Source organism: Ricinus communis, chromosome 3 (genome assembly GCF_019578655.1).
Source record: "Ricinus communis isolate WT05 ecotype wild-type chromosome 3, ASM1957865v1, whole genome shotgun sequence".
Taxonomy (NCBI): domain Eukaryota; kingdom Viridiplantae; phylum Streptophyta; class Magnoliopsida; order Malpighiales; family Euphorbiaceae; genus Ricinus; species Ricinus communis.
Genome location: NC_063258.1, coordinates 14,306,447 through 14,320,438, shown reverse-complemented (window position 1 = coordinate 14,320,438; position 13,992 = coordinate 14,306,447). Strand labels below are relative to the sequence as shown.

At 29.9% G+C, this 13,992-nt stretch overlaps 1 non-coding gene across 1 annotated transcript; it reads right to left on the bottom strand.

Moving 5' to 3' along the window:
* Window positions 1–9,317: 9,317 nt before the first annotated feature.
* Window positions 9,318–9,423, bottom strand: LOC125369664. Its single transcript, XR_007215340.1, has one exon. It is a non-coding gene; the product is annotated as a small nucleolar RNA R71 (small nucleolar RNA).
* Between the last annotated feature and the right edge of the window lie 4,569 nt (window positions 9,424–13,992).

The window sequence follows — 13,992 nt, the reverse complement described above, 5'->3', positions numbered from 1 at the left end:
ATTTTATATTATGAGAAAACAACCCTATAAAAGAGGTATATTTATCAACACAAGAGAATAACCCTGTAAAACGTGTATATTTATGAATATGAGAAAACAACCCGTAAAAGGGGTATATTTGCCGATATAAGAAAATAACCCCGTAAAAGTGGTATATTTATCAATATAATAAAATAACCCTGTAAAATGTGTATATTTATTAATATGAGAAAACAACCTTGTAAAAGGGGTATGTTTGTCGATATAAGAAAATAACCCCGTAAAACGTGTCTATTTATGAATATGACAAGACAACTCCATAAAAGTGGTATATTTATCAATATAAGAAAATAACACCGTAAAAGTGGTATATTTATTAATATAAGAAAATAACCCTGTAAAACGTGTATATTTATCAATATGAGAAAACAACCCCGTAAAAGGGGTATATTGCTCGATATAAGAAAATAACCCCGTAAAATGTGTATATTTATGAATATGAGAAAACAACCCCATAAAAGTAGTGTAATTGCGAGTCTGAGAATACAATCTCGCAGAAGGGGTAAATATTTTAATATGAGAAAACAGCCTCGTAGAAGGGGTAAATTTTTTAATATGAGAAAACTACGTCATAATACGGTAATATTTATCGATCAGAGAAAATAACCCCGTAATTTTAGTATATTTATGTGTATGAAAAAACAACCCCTTATATGGTTTAATTTTATAATATGAGAACACAATCCTATAAAAGTGGTATATTTGTCAATATAAAAAACTAACTTCGTAAAACATGTATATTTATGAATTTGAGAAAACAATATAATAATACTGCTAATAATTTAGTATAAGAAAACAACCCCGTAATAGGGGTATATTTATAAATATTAGAAAATAACCCCGTAATGCGGGACATTTATCAATCGGAGACAATAACCCCGTAGTTTTAGTATATTTGTGAGTATGAAAAAATAACCCCTTAAATGGGTTAATTTTATAATATGAGTAAATAACCCTGTAAAAAGGGTATATTTATCAATATTAGAAGATAACCTCGTAAAACATGTATATTTATGAATTTGAGAAAACAACCCCATAATAGTGTTAATAATATAATAAGATAAGACGACCAGTTAAAAGTGGTATATTTATCAATATAAGAAAATAACCCCATAAAACGTGTATATTTATGAATATAAGAAAACAAACCCGTAAAAACAGTGTAATTCTGAGTCTGAGAAAACAGCCTCGTAGAAGGGGTAAATTTCTTAATATGTGAAAGCAATCTCATAATACCGGGATATTTATGAATGTGGGGAAATAACCATGTAATTGTGGTGTATTTGTGAGTATGAGAAAACAACCTCTTAAATGGGTTAATTTTATAATATGAGAAAACAATCCCGTAAAAGGAGTATATTTGTCGATATAAGAAAATAACCCCGTAAAACGTGTAAATTTATGAATTTGAGAAAACAACCCCATAATATTGCTAGAATTACGAGTATGAGAGAACAACCTTGTAGAAGGGATAAATTTTTTAATATGAGATATCTATTCCGTAAGAAGGGTATATTTATAAATAATAGAAAACAACCCCGTAATACCGGAATATTAATCAATTGGAGAGAATAACCTTGTAATTTTTGTATATTTGTGAATATGAGAAAACAACCCCTTAAATGAGTTACTTTTATTTATGAGAATACAACTCCGCAAAAAGGATATATTTGTCCATATAAGATAATAATCCTGTAAAACGTGTATATTTATGAATTTGAGGAAACATCCCCATAATAGTGCTAATAATTTAATATGAGAAAACGACCCCATAAAAGAGATATATTTATCAATATAAGAAAATAACCCCGTAACATATGTATATCTATGAATATGAGAAAATAACCCCGTAAAAGTAGTGTAATTACGAGTATGAGAAAACAACCTCGCAGAAGGGATTAATTTTTTAATATGAGAAAACAACCCCATAAGAGAGATATATTTATAAATATTAGAAAACAACCTTGTAATAAAGGGATATTTCAGTATCAGGAGAGGATAACCCCGTAGATTTGGTATATTTGTGAATATGAGAAAACAACAATTTAACTGGGTTAATTTTATAATATGAGAAAACAACTCCGTAAAAGGGGTATATTTGTCAATAAAAGAAAATAACCCTGTAAAACATATATATTTATGAACCTGAAAAAACAACCCCGTAAAAGTAGTAGAATTGCGAGTCTGAGAAAACAACCTCATAGAAGGGGTAAATTTTTTAATATGAGAAAACAACCCCGTAAGAGAGGTATATTTATAAATATTAGAAAACAACCCCGTAATACGAGAATATTTATCAAACGGAGAAAATAATCCCGTAATTTTTGTATATTTATGAGTATGAGAAAATTACCACTTAAATGGGTTAATTTTATAATATGACAAAACAACCCCGTAAAAGGGGTATATTTGTCAATATAAGAAAATAACTCCATAAAATGTGTATATTTATGAATTTGAGAAAACAATACCATAATAATGCTAAGAATTTAATATGAGAAACCGACCATGGTAAAATGGTATATTTATAAATATAAGAAAATAGCCCCGTAAAACGTGTATATTTATGAATCTAAGAAAACAACCCCCGTAAAAGTAGTTAATTGCGATTATGAGAAAACAGCTTCGTCGAAGGAGTAAGTTTTCTAATATGAGAAAACAACCCCGTAATACGGGGATATTAACCGATCGGAGAAATAACCCCGCAATTTTTATATATTTATGAGTATGAGAAAACAACCCCTTGAATGGCTAATTTTATAATATGAGAAAAAATACTATGTAAGGGCCATATTGTTATGAATTTGAGAAAACAACCCCATAATAGTGCTAATAATTTAATATGAGAAAACGACCACATAAAAAAGTGGTATATTTATCAATATAAGAAAATATCGCCGTAAAATTTGTATATTTGTGAATTTGAGAAAACAACCGCTTAAAAGTAGTATAATTGCGAGTCTAAGAAAATAGCCGTGTAGAATAGGTAAATTTTTTAATGTGAGAAAACAACCCCGTAAGAGGGTATATTTATAAATATTAGAAAATAACCCCGTAATAAGGGGAAATTTATCAATCGGAGAAAATAACTCCGTAATTTTGGTATATTTATGAGTATGAGAGAACAACCCCGTGAAAGAGGTATATTTGTTAATATAAGAAAATAATCCCGTAAAAATGGTTTATTTATCAATATAAGAAAATAACCTCGTAAAACTTGTATATTTATGAATATGAGAAAACAACCCCGTAAAAGTAGTGTAATTGCGTGTCTTAGAAAACAGCCTCGTAGAAGGGGTAAATTTTTTAATATGAGAAAACAACCCCGTAATATGAGGATATTTATCAATCCGAGAAAATAACCCCATAATTTTAGTGTATTTGTGAGTATGAGAAAACAACCCCTTAAATGGGTTAATTTTATAATATGAGAAAACAATCCTGTAAAAGGGGTATGTGTCGATATAAGAAAATAATCCCGTAAAATGTGTAAATTTATGAATTTGAGAAAACAACCCCATAATAATGCTAGAATTGCGAGTATGAGAAAACAGCCTCGTAGAAGGGATAAATCTATTAATATGAGAAAACCACTTCGTAAGAGGGGTATATCAATAAATTTTAGAAAACAACCCCGTAATACCGAAATATTTATCAATCAGAGACAATAACCCCATAATTTTTGTATATTTGTGAGTATGAGAAAACAATGCATTAAATGAGTTACTTTTATTATATAAGAATACAACTCCGCAAAAAGGATATATTTGTCGATAAAAGAAAATAATTTCGTAAAACTTGTATATTTATGAATTTGAGAAAACAACCCCATAATAGTGCTAATAACTTAATATGAGAAAATAACCCCGTAAAAGTGGTATATTAATCAATATAAGAAAATAACCCCATAAAAAATATATATCTATGATTCTAAGAAAATAACCCGATAAAAGTAGTGTAATTACGAGTATGAGAAAATAGCCTCGTAGAATGGGTAAATTTTATAATATGAGAAAGGGACCACGTAATACGGGGATATTTATCAATCGGAGAAAATTACACCGTAATTTTGGTATATTTGAGAGTATGAGAAAACAACTCCTTAAATTGGTTGATTTTATAATATGAGAAAATAACCCCGTAAAAGGGGTATATTTGTCGATATAAGAAAATAACCCCATAAAACGTGTATATTTATGAATTTGAAAAAACAACCCCATAATAGTGTTAATAATTTAATATGAGAAAACGACCCTGTAAAAGTGGTATATTTATCAATATAAAAAAATAATCCCGTAAAATATGTATATCTATGAATCTGAGAAAATAACCCCGTAAAAGTAGCGTAATTACGAGTATGAGAAAACAGCCTCGTAGAACGGATAAATTTTGTAATATGAGAAAACAACCCCATAAGGGGGCATATTTATAAATATTAGAAAACAACCCCGTAATAAGGGAATATTTTGCAATTGGAGAAAATAATCCCGTAATTTTGGTATATTTGTGAGTATGAGAAAACAACTCCTTAAATGGATTAATTTTATAATATGAGAAAATAACCCCGTAAAAGGGGCATATTTGTCGATATAAGAATATAATCCCATAAAATTGGTATATTTATCTACACAAGAAAATAATCCCATAAATGTGTATATTTATGAATATGAGAAAACAACCACATAAAAGGGGTATATTTGTCGATATAAGAACATAATCCCATAAAATTGGTATATTTATCAATATAAGAAAATAACCTTGTAAAACGTGTATATTTATGAATATGAGAAAACAATCCCGTAAAACAGGTATATTTGTTGATATAAGAAAATAACCCCGTAAAACATGTATATTTATAAATTTGAGAAAACAAGCCCATAATAGTGCTAAAATTTTAATATGGGAAAATGACCGTGTAAAAGTGGTATATTTATCAATATAAGAAAATAACCCCGTAAAACGTGTATATTTATGAATTTGAAAAAACAACCTCGTAAAAGTAGTGTAATTGCGAGTCTGAGAAAACAGCCTTGTAGAATGAGTAAATTTTTTAATAAGAGAAAATAACCCCGTAATACGGGGATATTTATCGATCGGAGAAAATAACCTCGTAATTTTGGTATATTTGTGAGTATGAGAAAACAACCCCTTAAATGACTAATTTTATAATATGAGAAAACAACTCTGTAAAAGGGCCATATTTGTCGGTATAAGAAAACAACTTCGTAAAAATGGTATATTTATCGATATAAGAAAATAATCCCGTAAAACGTGTATATTTATAAATTTGAGAAAACAACCCCATAATAGATTTATCGATATAAGAAAATATCCCCGTAAAATTTGTATATTTATGAATTTGAGAAAACAACCCCTTAAAAGTAGTATAATTGCGAGTGTAAGAAAACAACCTCATGGAACGGGTAAATTTTTAAATATGAGAAAACAACCCTGTAAGAGGGGTATATTTATAAATATTACAAAACAACATCGTAATAAGGGTATATTTAGCAATCAGAGAAAATAACCCCGTAATTTTGGTATATTTATAAGTATGAGAGAACAACCCCTTAAATGGGTTAATTTTATAATATGATACAATAACCCCATAAAAGGGGTATATTTGTTAATATAAGAAAATAAATCTGTAAAAATGGTATATTCATCAATATAAGAAAATAACCCCATAAAACGTGTATATTTATGGATATGAGAAAACAATTGCGTAAAAGTAGTGTAATTACGAGTATGAGAAAACAGCCTCACACAAGGGTAAATTTTCTAAAATGAGAATGTAATACAAGGATATTTATCAATCGGAGAAAATAACCCCATAATTTTGGGTTAATTAAATGGGTTAATTTTATAATATGAGAAAACAACCTCGTAAAAGAGGTATATTTGTCGATATAAGAAAATAATCCCGTAAAACGTGTAAATTTATGAAGTTGAGAAAACAACCCCATAATAGTGCTAGAATTGCGAGTATGAGAAAATAGCCTCGTAGAAGGGATAAATTTGTTAATATGAGAAAACTACTCCGTAAGAGGGGTATATTTATAAATATTAGAAAACAACCTCGTAATACGGGAATATTTATCAATCGGAGGAAATAACTCCGTAATTTTGGTATATTCGTGAATATGAGAAAACAACCCCTTAAATGAGTTACTTTTGTTATATGAGAATATAACTCCACAAAAAGGATATATTTGTCGATATAAGAAAATCACACTGTAATACGTGTATATTTATGAATTTCAGAAAGCAACCCCATAATAGTGCTAATATTTTAATATGAGAAAATAACCCCGTAAAATTAATATATTTATCAATATAAGAAAATAACCCCGCAAAACATGTGTATCTATCAATCTAAGAAAATAACCCCGTTAAAGTAGTGTAATTTGGAGTCTGAGAAAACAGCCTTGTAGAAGGGGTAAATTTTTTAATATGAGAAATAAACCACGTAATATGGGGATATTTATCAATCAGAGAAAATTATCCCGTAATTTTGGTATATTTTTTAATATGAGAAAACAACCCCTTAAATGGGTTAATTTTATAATATGAGAAAACAACCCCGTAAAAGGGATATATTTGTCGATATAAGAAAATAACCCCGTCAAACGTGTATATTTATGAATTTGAGAAAACAACCCCATAATAGTGCTAATAATTTAATATGAGAAAATGACCTCGTAAAAGTGGTATATTTATCAATAGAAGAAAATAATTGTAATACCCGGAATTTTTCTTTAATAATGATAATATTAATAACAATTAATAAATGAGTTTTTATTTAAATTAATTTTTCTTTATTTTTATTTGGTTTAAATTGGAATGATTTAAATGGAATTTTAATGCTAGACAAATAAGGGAGTTATTTTCTATATCCAATTAGTTTGATTTTTAAGAAATTAATTAAGTAAATTCTTTAGGAAATAAATTATTTTTTTTAGTCATTTAATTTTTCTCAAAATGAATATATGAATTAAAATTCTATATTTGAGAGCTATGAAAGAATTAGTAAATAATATTTTTATAAAAAAATTATTTGGGAAATGGCATTTTAATTAGATAATGGTATAAGTTTTAATTGGAAAATATTTAGCAAATTGATTAATTAAATTAATTTTGTGTTATGACTAAATTGAAAATATATTTTAGAATAAGTGATGTGCATAAAATACATACATCTAAATGGGGTTTTTAAGATTGATTTTATGTACATTTGGATGTGAATTGGTCCCACACTCACCCTATGTGTCTGTTTGTGTGCATTAGGTCCAAAAGAAGTCAAAGTATGATAAAAGGGAAGAATTGGAGCATAATTGGATGTCAAAGCTGCCGAAACAAGCTAAGTATGCCCATGAGGAAGGTTAACACGGCCGTGTTGGATTCAACACTGGCCATGTTCCCAACATGGCCACAAACATGGCCGTGTTGGATGCATCAAACATCAAAGAAAAAAGAGGTTTTTAGGGAGCACGGCCACAAAGAGTAACACGGGCATCAACACCAGAACGTGTTGGGAACACGGGCATAAACATGGCCATGTTCATGGCAGCTGGTCAAATTCATTTAAAAAGAAAGAAAAGAGAAAAAGGGAGGTAGCTAGGTTTAGAACGTCCAAAACTCATCTTTTTCTCTATCTAAGGGTTTTCTGAGTTGAAACTAAGGGAAAAGGAGACTTGGATCAAGGTTTCACTTGGATTCTCTTTGAAGATCAAAGATTGGCGAGGATTGTTGATTGGTTTCAATCCGAGTAAGAGGAACAAGAATCGATCCAAGATTGGGCACGAGGAATTGGAGCTATTTACTCTCATCCAAGGGTGTATTCGGCTTCCTCTACCTTTACTCATTTTTTGTAATTGAATTCTTGTTGGTTGTTATTATGAACATGATTAGCTAAACTTATTAACACATTGGGGTTCTTTATCTAGGGATTTTTGTACTTCAATTTTGAATTGAATGTATTGATTTGTTCTTTATATCTTGTTGAATGATTTTTGAAATTTGAATGATCTTGAGAAAGACATTTAGGTTTGGATTGTCCTTTGCAACCTAGAATTAAATTCGCCTAGAGATAGGGTGTTCTTTCTACCGGATTGAGAATTAACAACTCTCAATAGTGTTAAATGGTACATAATGCTAATTTGGGTAATTAGAGTTAGGAAGAGATTTCAACCTAATTAATCTAAGTTAAGATGTTAGTGTCCTTCAGAAAGGCATTAATTGTGTAGAGATTTTTCTACAGAAATTGGATTCAATCAATCAATTCCACCTTTAGTTTCCATTCCTTAGAGACAAGAATTTCCAAAGGGTTATTCCTTTACTTGAATTAATCATTCCCTAGTATACGTAATTCGACAACAATTAGAGTAGCTATTAGTTAATTTAGGAATTATTCATTAACGCCATTTTTTTCTATGATTAGATAACAGAGAAGATTGAGTAGATTTAGGTTCACACGTTCTTTGGGGAATACGATACTTGGTACTCGCCGTTAGCTATAATCCACTGATAGGTACACTGCCTTAGGTCATAGTCTTGCTTGACTTAGCACACATCAAGTTTTTGGCGCCATTGCCGGGGAACGGTTTTCTATGAACTAAATTGAAATTTTAATATTTGTTAGTCTAGTCATTTCTCTTTTTGTTTATAATTTGTTTTCTGTGTATAGTTTTGTTCTTATCCTGTTTGTTGATGTTGTTGTTCTTTATTGTGCTCAGGTAGTTTATGACCAGGAACTCTAATCCTAATCTTATAGAGCCTTTACCTAAACCCGAGCGCTCTCTTAGATTGCTAAAGAGGCATATGCAGGCAGTAGAGGAGGAGATTGAGCAGAGATTCTTGTTCGTGAAACTAGTGAGATGGAGAACCACAATGAAAATGGAGGTAATGGTGAAAGGACCATGTACGAGTTTGCTAGGCCCTCTCTAGGAGGGACGCAAACTGGGATAGTTAGGCCTCCCGTGGCAACCAATAATTTTGAAATAAAGCCGAATGTAATCCAAATGATCTAGAATACGGTGCAATTTGGAGGATTGGTGAGCGAAGATCCGAATGAGCATATCGCCAACTTTTTAGAAATATGTGATACCTTTAAGATTAATGGAACAACTGATGATGCCATACGGTTGAGGCTGTTTCCTTTTTCCTTGAGGATAGAGCGAACAGATGGTTGCAGTCCTTGCCACTGAAAACGATCACTACCTGGACTTCTTTGGCTGAAAAGTTTTTGAATAAGTATTTTTCTCCTGCTAAGACTGCTCAAATGCGAAATAACATATCTTCTTTTGTGCAGGGTGAAGGAGAATCGATGTACGAAGCCTGGGAGCGCTTCAAGGACTTGTTAAGGTGTTGCCCACAACATGGTCTTCCTCTCTGGATGCAAGTGCAGACATTCTATGGTGGCATGAGAAAACAACCCCCGTACCCTTTTGTCAATATAAGAAAATAACTCGGTAAAAGGTATATATTTATGAATTGAGAAAAAAAACCCCATTATAGTGCTAATAATTTAATATGAGAAATCGATCCCGTAAAAGTGGTATATTTATCAATATAAGAAAATAACCCCGTAAAACATGTATATGAATCTGAGAAAACAATCCCGTAAAAGTAGTGTAATTGTGAGTCTGAGAAAACAACTTCGTAGAATGGTAAATTTTTTAATATGAGAAAACAACCTCGTAGAAGTGGTAAGATTTTTAATATGTGAAAACAACCTCGTAATACCGGGATATTTATGAATCTGAGGAAATAACCCGGTAATTGTGGTATATTTGTGAGTTTGAGAAAATAACCCATTAAATGGGTTAACTTTATAATATGAGAAAACAACCCCAAAAAGGGGTATATTTCTTCATATAAGAAAATAACCTCGTCATACGTGTATATTTATAAATTTGAGAAATCAACAACAAAGTAGTGCTAATAATTTAATATGAAAAGACGACCCCGTAAAAGTGGGATATTTCTCAATATAGGAAAATAACCCCGTAAAATGTGTATATTTATGAATCTGAGAAAATAACTCCGTAAAAGTAGTATAATTGCGAGTCTAAGAAAATAACCTCGTAGAAGGGGTAATTTTTTAATATGAGAAAACAACCCCTGTATCTTAATATAAGACAATAACTCCGTAACACATGTATATTTATGAATCTGACAAAATAACCCCGTAAAAGTAGTGTAATTGCGAGTATGAGAAAATAGCCTCGTAGAAGAGGTAAATTTTTTAATTTGAGAAAACAAACTCGTAGAAGGGGTAAAATTTTTAATATGTGAAAATAATCTCATAAAACCGGGATATTTATAAATCTGAGGATTGTGAGTTTGAGAAAACAACCCTTAAAATAGGTTAACTTTATTATATGAGAAAACAACTCTATTTATATTTCTTCATATAAGAAAATAACCTTGTTATACGTGTATATTTATAAATTTGAAAAATCAACAAAAAAATAGTGCTAATAATTTAATATGAAAAGACGACACCGTAAAAGTGGGATATTTCTCAATATAGTAAAATAACCCCGTAAAATGTGTATATTTATGAATCTGAGAAAATAACTCCGTAAAAGTAGTGTAATTACGAGTCAGAGAAAGTAACCTCGTTGAAGGGATAATTTTTAATATGAGAAAATAACCTCGTGATACATGGATATTAATCAATCGGAGAAAATAACCCTGTAATTTTGGTATATTTGTGAGTATGAGAAAACAACCATTTAAATGGGTTAATTTTATAATATGAGCAAATAACCCCGTAAAAGGGGTATGTCTATATAAGAAAATACCTTCGTAAAACGTATATATTTTTAAATTTAAGAAATGAACCCTAGAATGGTGCTGATAATTTAATATGAGAAAACAATCCCGTAATAGTGGTATATTTCTTAATATAAGAAAATAACTCTGTAACACATGTACATTGAATTTGAGAAAATAACCCCGTAAAAGTAGTGTAATTGCGAGTATGAGAAAATAGCCTCGTAGAAGGGGTAAATTTTTTAAAATGAGAAAAGAATCTCGTAAGAGGGTATTTATAAATATTAGAAAACAACTCCGTAATACGGGAATATTTATCAATCGGAGAAAATAACCCCGTAATTTTGGTATATTTGTAAGTATGAGAAAACAACCCCTTAAATGGATTAATTTTATAATATGAGAAAACAACCCCCGTAAAAGGTGTACTTTTGTTAATATAAGAAAATAACTCCGTAAAACGTATATATTTATGAATTTGAGAAAAAAAATCCCATAATAGTGCTAATAATTTAATATGAGAAAACGATCCGGTAAAAGTGGTATATTTATCAATATAAGAAAATAATCCAGTAAAACATGTATATTTATGAATCTGAGAAAACAAACCCATAAAAGTAGTGTAATTACGAGTCTAAGAAAACAACCTCGTAGAATGGTAAATTATTTAATATGAGAAAACAACCTCGTAGAAGGGGTAAATTTTTTAATATATGAAAACAATCTCATAATACTAGGATATTTATGAATCTGAGGAAATAACCCCGTAATTGTGGTATATTTGTGAGTTTGAGAAAACAACCCCTTAAATGGGTTAACTTTATAATATGAGAAAACAACCCCATAAAAGGGGTACATTTCTTCATATAAGAAAATAACCTCGTTATACGTGTATATTTATAAATTTGAGAAATCAACAATAAAATAGTGCTAATAATTTAATATGAGAAGACGACCCCGTAATAGTGGGATATTTCTCAATATAAGAAATTAACCCCGTAAAATGTGCATATTTATGAATCTGAGAAAATAACTCCATAAAAGTAGTGTAATTGCGAGTCTATGAAAATAACCTCGTAGAAGACGTAATTTTTTAATATAAGGAAACAACCCGGTGATACAGGGATATTAATCAATCGGAGAAAATAACCCTGTAATTTTGGTATACTCGTGAGTATGAGAAAACAACCCTTTAAATGGGTTAATTTTATAATATGAGCAAATAACCCCGTAAAAGGGGTATGTCCATATAAGAAAATAACTCTGTAAAACGTGTATATTTATAAATTTGAGAAATGAACCCCAGAATAGGTCTAATGATTTAATATGAGAAAACGACCCCGTAATAGTGGTATATTTCTTAATATAAGAAAATAACTCCGTAACACATGTATATTTATGAATCTGAGAAAATAACCCCATAAAAGTAGTGTAATTGCGAGTATGAGAACATAGCCTCATAGAAGGGGTAAATTTTTTAATATGAGAAAACAAACCCGTAAGAGGGGTATATTTATAAATATTAGAGAACAACCTTGTAATATGGGGATATTTATCAATCAAAGAAAATAAACCCGTAATTTTGGTATATTTGTGAGAATGAGAAGACAACCCTTTAAATCGGTTAATTTTATAATATGATATAACAACCCCTGTAAAAGGAGTTCTTTTCTTTTACGGGGTTTTTTTTTCGGATTCATAAATATACACGTTTTACAGGGTTATTTTCTTATATTGATAAATATTCCCCTAAACCCTAAATATATTTATCAACATAAGAAAATAACCCCCGTAAAATGTGGATATTTATGAATTTGAGAAAACAAACCTATAATGGTGCTAATAATTTAATATGAGAAAACAATCCCGTAAAAGTAGTGTAATTGCGAATCTGAGAAAACAGTCGCGTAGAAGGGGTAAATTTTTAAATATGAGAAAATAATCTCGTAACAAGGGTACAATTATAAATATGAGAAAATAACCCCGTCTAATGGTGTTGTTTTCACATATTAAAAAATTTACCCCATCTACGAGGCTGATTTCTCATATTAAAAAGTTTACTTCTTCTACGAGGCTGCTTTCTTAGACTCGCAATTATACTACTTTTACGGGATTGCTTTCTCAGATTCATAAATAAACATGTTTTACGGGGTTATTTTCTTATATTGATAAATAAACCACTTTTATGGGGTCATTTTCTCATACTAAATTATTAGCACAATTATGGTGTTGTTTTCTGAAATTCATAAATAACACGTTTTACAGAGTTATTTTCTTATATTGACAAAACTACCCCTTTTACATATTTATCCCCTTTTACACGTTTTACCCCTTTTACAAAACTACCCCTTTTAATAATTTAATTTGACAAAACGATCACGTAAAAATGGTATATTTATCAATATAAGAAAATAACTTTGTAAAACGTGTATATTTATGAATCTAAAAAAACAAACCTGTAAAAGTAGTGTAATGCGAGACTGAGAAAACAGCCTCGTACAAGGGGTAAATTTTTTATTATGAGAAAACAACCCCGTAAGATGGGTATATTTATAAATATTAGAAAACAACTCCATAATACGGGAATATTTATCAATCGGAGAAGACAACCCCATAAGAGTGCTAATAATTTAATATGAGAAAATGACCTCGTAAAAGTGGTATATCTATCAATATAAGAAAATAAGTGCGTAAAACATGTATATTTATGAATATGACAAAATAACCCCGTAAAAGTAGTGCAAATGCGAGTCTGAGAAAATAGGCTCCTAGAAGGTGTAAATTTTTTAATATGAGAAAATAACCCTGTAATATGGAGATATTTATCAATCGGAGAAAATAATCCTGTAATTTTGTTATATTTGTGAGTATGAGAAAATAACTCTTTAAATGGGTTAATTTTATAATATGAGAACATAACTCCGAAAAGGGGTATATTTGTCGATATAAGAAAATAACTCCGTAAAATATGTATATTTATGAGTTTGAGAAAATAATCCCATAATAGTGCTAATAATTTAATATGAGAAAATGACCCCGTAAAAGTGGTATATTTATCAATATAAGAAAATAATCTCGTAAAACGTGTATATTTATGAATCTAAAAAACAAACTCGTAAAAGTAGTGTAATTGCGAGTCTGAGAAAACAATCTCGTAGAAGGGGTAAATTTCTT